Raw genomic sequence first — 9,767 nt, forward strand, 5'->3', positions numbered from 1 at the left:
TCATCATAGATAATGGTACCAATTTGTCCAAAGGTGCCATGAAGGAGTTCTGCGAACGGGAGCACATCCGGCTCGACGTTTCATCGGTGGCACACCCACAGTCCAATGGTCAAGCAGAAAGGGCTAATCAAGAGATCTTGAGAGGCATCAAGCCCCGGCTTATGGTTCCTTTGCAGAGAACACCAGGTTGTTGGGTAGAAGAGTTACCATCTGTGTTATGGAGCATCAATACTACACCTAACATATCAACAGGATATACACCGTTCTTCTTGGTTTACAGAGCGGAGGCGGTTCTCCCCAGTGATATCCGTCATGATTCACCCCGTGTGGCAGCTTATGTTGAAGCGGACAATGAGACAGCACGGCAAGATGCTTTGGACCTGTTGGATGAAGAATGTGACATAGCAGCTGCCCGCTCGGCGATTTACCAACAGGATCTTCGTCGTTATCACAGTCGCTGAGTCAGAACCAGGACCTTTTAGGAAGGAGATTTGGTGCTTCGGCTCATCCAAGATCAGACTGATATGCATAAGCTATCCCCACCTTGGGAGGGGCCTTTCGTGGTCAGCAAGAATCTGCACAACGGGTCATACTATCTGATCGATATTCGAGAGCATAAAGGCTCACGCACATCAGAGGAGGAGACCAACAGGCCATGGAACATAGCTCATCTTCGGCCTTACTATACCCGAGCCATTGGCTCTACTTATGTACATATTACGACGATGTATATATTATGAATAAATATAATAAACCGGAACCTCAGCTAAAGCGGGGTATCTGTTCTTTTACATCATGTGTGGTTACACGGAGTTGTTCTAAAGAGGCCTCCGGTTTACCCCTTGAGTTAGCTTTTCAAAAGCGTCATATTATATCACTTGGGGGCTTGGTCGTGTCCGAACCAATGCAATACCTCTTGATAGGCGAGAGCCACCAGATCACTTGGGGACATGGTCACGTCTGAACCAGTCATGCCTCTTGATCGGCCTAAGGCCACAGAATCACTTGGGGGCTTGGTCGAACCCGAACCATTGCCATGCCACTTGATCGGCATAAATGCCACGGTTTCATTTGGGGACCTGGCTGACTTGAACCATAGCTACACCTATCGGGAGCTTGGTCGTGTTCGACCATGGTAACGCCATCTGATCAGCTTAAATAAGCCTCTTTTTGCAAACAGTTTTGTCATTGCCTTTGCTTCACACTTTTCTTTGAAAGATATTTCTTTCTTTTTATTGCGTTTTTTAAACCGACAAAGTTTTAAACCGGTTCACACTGTCAACTGACGGAACACGGTCCATTTTTGATCCGGCGACTATTTGCTCGGTTTGATTTTTTTGTTAACATCCTATTATGGAGTAACACGGTGTTTATTATAACCCGGCACGGTTTACATGGTAAACCGGCATCATATATATAGGAGCTGCTATCTCCTCCAACAGTGTGGGTTTATAAAACTCCGCTTCAAGATTGGCCAAGCCAACTTCACGTTCAACGATGGCAGGTATTATGTATCTCAAAAATTTGGTCATATACTTAAAAATTTTGGATGTTTTGATTTCATGTATGAAGACATCATATTCCGCTTGACGGTACAACCGCGGTGGCACTTTAAGATTTTCTATTGCAGAAAGTACTTTGGAAAGTTCATCACCCAAAGGAAGAGCAAGTTGCAGTAATTATGCATGAAGGCATATAAACATCAAAAGTATCAGCTAGCCTATTACAAGGCAACATGGTGCCCACAATAAGATCATTGTTTTTCGCAAGGGAGAAGCAGTTTTAAACCGGCTTCCGGTTCAAGCTTGGCCACCAGCCTGGCCTGATGGCTGTGGATCATCCCGCGCCGCTTCAGCTTCAGTTTCTCTACCCAGCGGCTGGAAATCAACAGTTGTCCAGTCGATTCCCATTAATGCTTGAAAGACAGCCTCATCATGGATCAGCAATGACGGGTCAATATCGGGAGCGTAAGTATGCTTACGGATTGGAGGGATAAGATTTTCCGATTCATGAATTGGTGCAGCTATTCGCTTGTTTTGATTGTCATATTGGGCTTGATAATGAGACAAGTCTGCTTCTTCAGCCAATTGACAAGCTAGCGGACGCACCTCCCGGTTTATTGCTCACAGATCCGCTTCACCAAACTCTGACCCATCTTCCTTCAAGCTGGGATAGCCCTGAGCCGCTTCAATAGGATCAAAATCCGGCACCCAAGCTTTTGCCCGGATTAAGGCATTGATTGCACTGGTTCGAGCAGCAGATTTCTTCAGCTCTTCAACCTGGGCAGGAAGCACCAACAGTTTCATCAGAGTGTCTTGAATCAAAGTGGGCGCCGGTTTGTTGTGGGATGCAGTACAGATGATATGCTGAGCACCAGTGTACAGTTGTTCGATCAACGTATAGGCGGCTTTCAATTTCTTCTGCACATCTGACCCCAAGTGACCAATGCGTGTCCCTGAAATATCATAAAGGGTTAACAAACCGGCAGCTCTGTAGGACGGCAGAATCAATTCAGAAGTCAAACTGGCTTACCAAAGATAGTGGTGGTCATGGCATGCACGTGCCGCTTTATGCTGGTCAGTTCATCCGCCACCGGTTTTAGTGCAGCCTCGGCATCCTCTGCTCGTTTGATTAAAGCGGACTTTTCAGTGGCCCAATCCGCCCGCTTCTTCTTGAAGCTCTCCTTAAGCTGTTCCATGGCGCTTAAAGCGCTAGCTAATTCCTCTTTTGCTTTGGAGGTTTCAGCTTGTTGGGATTTCAGATTTTCATGGAGATCGGCGACTTGGCTTTCTTTCGTCTTCAGCTCAGCCGGCATGCAGACAGTTATATGCTTCAGCAAAACGGTACAAGGATTGAAGTACCAACCACATAACAAGTTATGCACTTGGCACTTGGGGGTTAATGCATATTCGATCTTCATCTTTCAATTGCTTACAAAGTCCCAAGAGCAATACAAGTATTCAACTTGGCACTTGGGGGCTAATGGCTATTTGCTCGTATATATTCTGATGCGGCAATCTCAATTACTTAAAGTCCCGGTTTAACTACGCTAAGTTGAACCGGCCCTTAGGGGCTACATCAGCGAATTTCAAAGCATTAAGATTCATATTAGTAAGTCCCGATTTGAAAGAAGATTACAAACCGGCCCTTGGGGGCTAGGACAGTCGGCAAGAATTGAACCATACAAGCAGGAAAGAGCATATGGAAGTTACCTCATATTTATCTTTCATCACGTTAACCAGACCGGCTTCATAGTAACAACTGGTATACAGTCGGTTCAGGTAGCCGGAATGGATATCTTGGGCGTTCAGAGCAGCGTAAGTCGCCAGATCAGCATTCCACTTGCCTTTGCCATAGGCAGCAAATTCTTCCCTGGCGGTATGTTTGGACAAAGCGAGAGGATTGCTTGGCTCTGTATGGCCAATGCCAGTAATGACAACCTCATCATCCTTGGCATCACCGGTTTGCACTGGGGCTGTTGGCTTGTCGGTAGGTTTTGTTGGACCAGTGGATTTCTCAATACATATGGAACTTGTGGGCTGATTGACAGGACGGGAGGTATCAATAGGTCTCTCTTCAGCAATAAGATCGTCGTCTTGCTGCGGAGGATCATTGGGTATATCCTCAGGAATAGCCGCTTCAAGATCTGGTGTTTTTCTCGGTTCAAGGATGGCATCTTCTTCGGCCGCTTTGTCCAGGTGAGCCTTCTTGCTTGGCCTAGGCTTGTCCCTGAAAGGAATAACAAAATCAAATACAGCATATGTTCCAAGGTGATCTACTGCAAATATTATGATAAGTATAGCTTACCCAAGCACCGTTTTGAGCGGTGGCAGCTGAGTAGCCGATGACTCGCCATAGGATGTGTGGGAAGTAACCTGGTAATCGGAGTCAGATGGATTAAGAGGTTGACGAAAGCAGCCCGCTTTAGGACAAGCACTGACAAGCAAATTAGAGACCTCTGAGCGGCGTTTCCGAACCGGACTGTTCGGTAAACCGGCGGAGGTAACTACCTGGCCGCTGTGCCGGGTGGTGCGACGAGCTTCGTGCTGTTGGGTCTTCATAAGAAATTTGGGATCCAAATAAGCAAGAGGATGAGAAAAATTAACTTTCCGGTTTGCCTGACGGATTTTTAGTGAAGGCAAAGGTTCTGAATCAGAAGAGAGAATAATTACCTCTGGAGCATCAGCATGGCTGGCTTCGGCATCATCCTGACAAATATCATCATCAATAAGATGCATGAAAAATAAGCCAAGTGAGTCAAGCCCTACCTCAAGGTCCGGATTATCCACATCATCATCAGGGGCCGGATTAGAGGATGCAGTGGTTCTTTTCCTGTGGGTAGTCTTCTTCACAGCTTTAGTCTTTTGTCGGGTTGCTCTTTTTGGTTTGTCTGATTTTTCTGGTTTCTCCTGCGGCAGTTTCTTGCTCCAAAATGGATCATTTCCCTGGTTACACAGACAATGATATTAAAACAATGACCAGATATATCAATAGAAGATTTAGCAAAAAGAAAAATCAAACTCTTACAGCTGGCGGTTTGTTGGTGGCACAGAAGGGAAGCAGGCCAGTTTTAGCACAGATGTGTTCCGGTTCATTCAGCATCTTATTCACAGCCTCTGTGATTTCTTCATCGGTAAGCTGGATGTTGGAATGTCACAATGGGTCATCAACACTGCCAGTATACTCGCACATCAAACCGGAGCGCTGACTAAGGGGCAGTATGCTCCATGATATCCAACAGCGGGCGAGATCAATCCCTGTTAAACTGTTGGCCATAAAGGCTCCGAGCTTCGATAGTTGAGGAGCATATTTGCTTCTCTCTTGGGCAGTCAACCTTTGCGGAAAGGGGTGTGTATTGCTGAGCCGCTCCGGACGAAAGCCAGGCAAGGGATTTTCACCAGCAGGGGAGGTGTCTTTGCAGTAGAACCATGTTTGATTCCACTCTTTGTGGTGGCTGTGCAGTTTGGCGTGAGGGTATGTGACCTCTTTCCTTTTCTGAATCGCTACGCCACCTAACTCCGTATTGGAACCGTCAGTAACTCAGTACGACGGTTTAGATGGAAATAGTCTCTGAACAATTCCACTGTGGGCTCCTCTTGAAAGAACGCCTCACAGAGCACTTGGAAGTGACGCATGTTTGTAACAGAGTTGGGGCCAGTATCTTGTGGATGGAGTTGAAAATCGGCTAAAACGTCCCGGTAAAATTTAGAACCGGGCGGCTTAAAGCCCCGGGCTAAGTGATCTACGAAAACGACGACCTCTCCTTCTTGAGGTGTGGGAGGGCATTCTTTGACAGGAGCCCTCCAATGGATGGTATCTTTGCTGCCTAAGGCGCCGATCAGGACTAAATCGTCCAGTTGAGCCTCTGTGACGCGAGAAGGAACCCAGTTGCACTCATATACTTGCTTGGCCATGATGAAATCTACAAGGTAGATGATCCCAGTTCAAAAATGCATTGATTAAGGTACATTGGTATGTGCAATGTTAAACCGGAGACGGATCTATCTAAACCGGAGTTTTATGAAGCAACAACATCTGGCGGTTCAACAAGGGGACTAATGGTATATACCGGTTTGGCAAAAAAATTCTACAAGGTTAAACCGCCTGATCTAAGCATTGAAACAGCTGAGATTGCGGATGGATAAGTATGCAGAAACAGATTTCACAAGATTTCTCTACAGCGTTGGGTCTGAAGCAAGTTCAGAAAATAAGAAAAATATTCAAAAGCTCAAAGCAGAACAGTATTGAATCAATGGGCAGAAATATATGTGAGATCTATGGTCTTGGGCATGAAACTAAAGGCGGATACTAAAAGCTACCGCTACGCAGAGTAGGAGTTCACAGATGCATCCAGGAGCTAGTATATGAACATGAACAGGTGATGAACACTGCAAGAACACGAAACCCTAGAACAGATCTGTGTTGAGAAGAGCAGAAGGCTTACCAGAGTTGAGGAAGACGCGGAAGGTTGCCGCGGTGCTCTGGTGCGTTCAGGTTGATGCAGCGGCCAAGGTTGGTGCAGAAGTTGACGGCGGCGGCGGAGCTCCTAGGCTGGCGACGCGAGGAAGACGAAGAAGAAAGGCACGAAGGGGAGAAAAGAAATGACCCTTCGATCCTATTTATAAGGCAAAAGGACATGTGTCAGGCGCGACAATCAAGGGGCCACGAAACGGAGCTGTCTCCTCGATTTCCGCAGATCTATTAAACAAGGAAGCATAATGGGTAGCTTCGTTATGACAGGTGACGTCACTCCGGTTTACAGCAATCAGAGAAGATGACATCATGGCGGTTTACCAATTTATGAGAAGATGTTGAAGATGAAGTTTTTTGCTAAAGGATTGACATGAACCCGTTCAAATCAATCTGGGGCCTAATGTTGGGGATATTACTGCTGGGCGTAAACCGACCTATTTGGGCCGGGTCAACTTCATCAGTAGTTCAAGAGTGCTAAAGCCCAAGAAGACAGATGAGGGCCTAAGGCCCGTAGTCGGTTTAAGACTTGTAGCTGTAAACCGGCATTTGTATATAAACTTGTATTGTAAGTTAGGAATAAGGAGAGACCAACCCGGATACGAATATGGACCGGTGTTGGGACTTTGTGAACCGACGGGCGTCACCCGTGTATATAAGGGGACGACCCGGCGGCGGTTCAAGGACAACAGACAACAACTCGAGACTTAGGCGAAGCTTGTTTGCTCCCTAGTCATCGAAACCCCATCAATTCCATCACAACTAGACGTAGGCTTTTACCTTCATCGAAGGGGACGAACTAGTATAAACTCTCTCGCGTCCCTGTGTCCGCTTTAACGCCTTCAAGCTAACCAGTTGCGATGGCTCCACGACTATGTCCTTTCTCTAGGACATCTGCCGTGACAAAACCACGACAGCGCCGGCGAGCGCCGTTCCCCGCGCCTGCGACCGCGCCGCTCCGCCCTCGCCGTCGTCCGGCCTCTCTGCCCTCCGCCGCCCTTCGCCTCTCCGTCCTCTCCTTCCTCCGGCGATGCCCGGTTCCTCTCCGGCGAACCCCATCTGTAACACCCTCGATGCGACTATATCTCCCACGTGTCGAGGCACGACTTAGAGGCATAATCGCATTGAAGGCATATGTCGCAAGTTAGGCAATCTTCACAAACATCCCATGTAATATAATTAATAAAAGGGGAGATAACATAGTTGGCTTACACTCGCCATGTCAATCAAGTACATAAATAACATTACATCATCCAAACACTCATGGCCCGACTACGGAGCCAAAATAAAAGATAACCCAACATGCGACACGGTCCCGATCACCCCAACTTGGCACCACTACTGATCATCAGGAAAAGAAACATAGTATCGTTGAGAGTCCTCGTCGAACTCCCACTTGAGCTCAAGCGCGTCACCTGGAGCGGAATCATCAGGCCCTGCATCTGGTGTAATAGTAATCTGTGAGCCACAGGGACTCAGCAATCTTGCACCCTCGCGATCAAGACTATTTAATCTTAATAGGTAAAGCAAGGTAAATATGGTGGAGCTGCAGCAAGCGACTAGCATATATGGTGGCTAACCTGTTCGCAAAAGAGAGCGAGAAGAGGAGGCAAAGAGCGAGCGAGAAACTAGAGAACAACATGCGCAAGCATTACTCCAACACCGTGTTCACTTCACGGACTCCGCCGAGAAGAGACCATCACGGTAACTCACACTGTTGATTCATTTTAATTAAGTTAAGGTTCAAGTTATCTACAACCGGACATTAACAAATTCCCATCTGCCCATAACCGTGGGCAAGGCTTTCGAAAGTTCAAATCCCTGCAGGGGAGTCCCAACTTAGCCCACGACAAGCTCTCACGGTCAACGAAGGAATAGACCTCCTCCCAAGACGTTCCGATCAGACTCGGTACAATTGGTTCTTCAAGACACTTCGACAGGTTAAAACAAATCCAGCAACACCACCCAGATGTGCCCACAAATCCCGATAGGAGCTGCACATATCTCGTTCTCAGGGCACACCGGATGAGCAAGACGTCGGGTAGGCCAGCCCAGAGTTTCCCCTGGTAGCCCCGGACATCACTCAGAGGAGCACTGGCCCGGGGGGGGCTAAAATAAGATGACCCTCGGGCTCCGGAAACCCAAGGGAAAAAAGAGGCTAGGTGGCAAATGGTAAAACCAAGGTTGGGCATTGCTGGAAAAGCTTTAATCAAGGCGAACTATCAAGGGGTTCCCATTATAACCCAACCGCGTAAGGAACGCAAAATCCGGGAACATAACACCGATATGACGGAAACTAGGGCGGCAAGAGTGGAACAAAACACTAGGCGAGAGGCCAAGCTTTCCACCCTTTACCAAGTATATAGATCCATTAAGATAACATGGCAATATAATGATATCCCAACAAGTAAATAATGTTCCAACAAGGAATGGTCTCCAATCTTCACCTGCAACTAGCAACGCTATAAGAGGGGGCTGAGCAAAGCGGTAACATAGCCAATCAACGGTTTGCTAGGACATGGTGGGTTAGAGGTTTGACATGGCATTATGGGAGGCTTGAAAGCAAGTGGTAGGCATCATAGCATTGGCATAGCAAAAGAGCGAGCATCTAGCAAAGCAAAGATAGTAGTGATTTCGAGGGTATGATCATCTTGCCTGCAAAGTTGTCAGAGTTGACTGGATCCTCGAAAGCAAACTCAATGGGCTCCTCGTTAGCGAACTCGTCTCCCGGCTCTACCCAAACAAGACGAACAAGCAACAAGGACACAATCAACCACGTGCAAGGATCAAACAATATGATGCAAAGATGGTATGCTATGCGGGATGCGATGCGGGATGCATATGCAAGATTTGACAAGGAATGCATGAACCTGGCCTCAACATGGAATTCCAAGTGTGCCACTAGAAAGATGAGATGAAATCGCTTGAAAAGGATATAAAGAACGCCGGAATCGGAGTTACGGTTTGGAAATGGCAAGCGATTCAAGTATGGCACCGGTCTGCGATTTACAGCAAGTAGCCATCTAAATGCAATGAGATGAACATGCTACAGCACTCAAACATGGCAACAAAATACATGACAGGGATTTATTCAAGATGCTTAACAAAAGTCTAGCACTGAGCTATGGCCAATTCATCCATTAACAGGTTCAAACAAGCATGGCAAAAACGAATATGGCAACCAGATCTCAGACTTAGTGAAATTAACACTTGTCTGGAATTTCAGATCAGGTAGCACTCTTCGGAGCAACAAAACTACATGCTACAGGACCTGAACATGGCAAAGTAAAACATGGCATGGAGCTACTCAAAAGCTTAACAAAAGTACCTTAGTGACCTTGAGGCAAAAGGGATCAGAAAACACATTTGCAAGCATGTGAACATAGCAAAAGCATAATCAGCTTCCAGACTTGGTGAAAACTGGAGCATGCTGAAACATATCTCAAGTAGGCATGTTTACGAGCTCGATGCACTCACTACGGAGCAAGTCATGATAATCTAAGCATACACCCATCAAGAATACATAAAATTCAAGCTAGACATGGCAAGAACAATAGCATAGCATGCACGAATCAACTACAACATCATCAGCAAAATCGCTAACTAGTAGACAATCTGCCCAGATTCACGAAGTAGCAAAAGTAGAGCTCGATTGACTCAAGCTAGGGTGCTCCATAATTGCAAAAAAGACATGGATGGATAGAGCACTACAAGATTAACAAAACATCCTTACTGATCATCCTCAAAAGAGGCACGGATCACTAGGAAACAACATGAACATATGGCAACATGAGAAA

Source organism: Triticum urartu, chromosome 1A (genome assembly GCF_056163025.1).
Source record: "Triticum urartu cultivar PI428250 chromosome 1A, HENAU_Tu73, whole genome shotgun sequence".
Classification (NCBI taxonomy): Eukaryota; Viridiplantae; Streptophyta; class Magnoliopsida; order Poales; family Poaceae; genus Triticum; species Triticum urartu.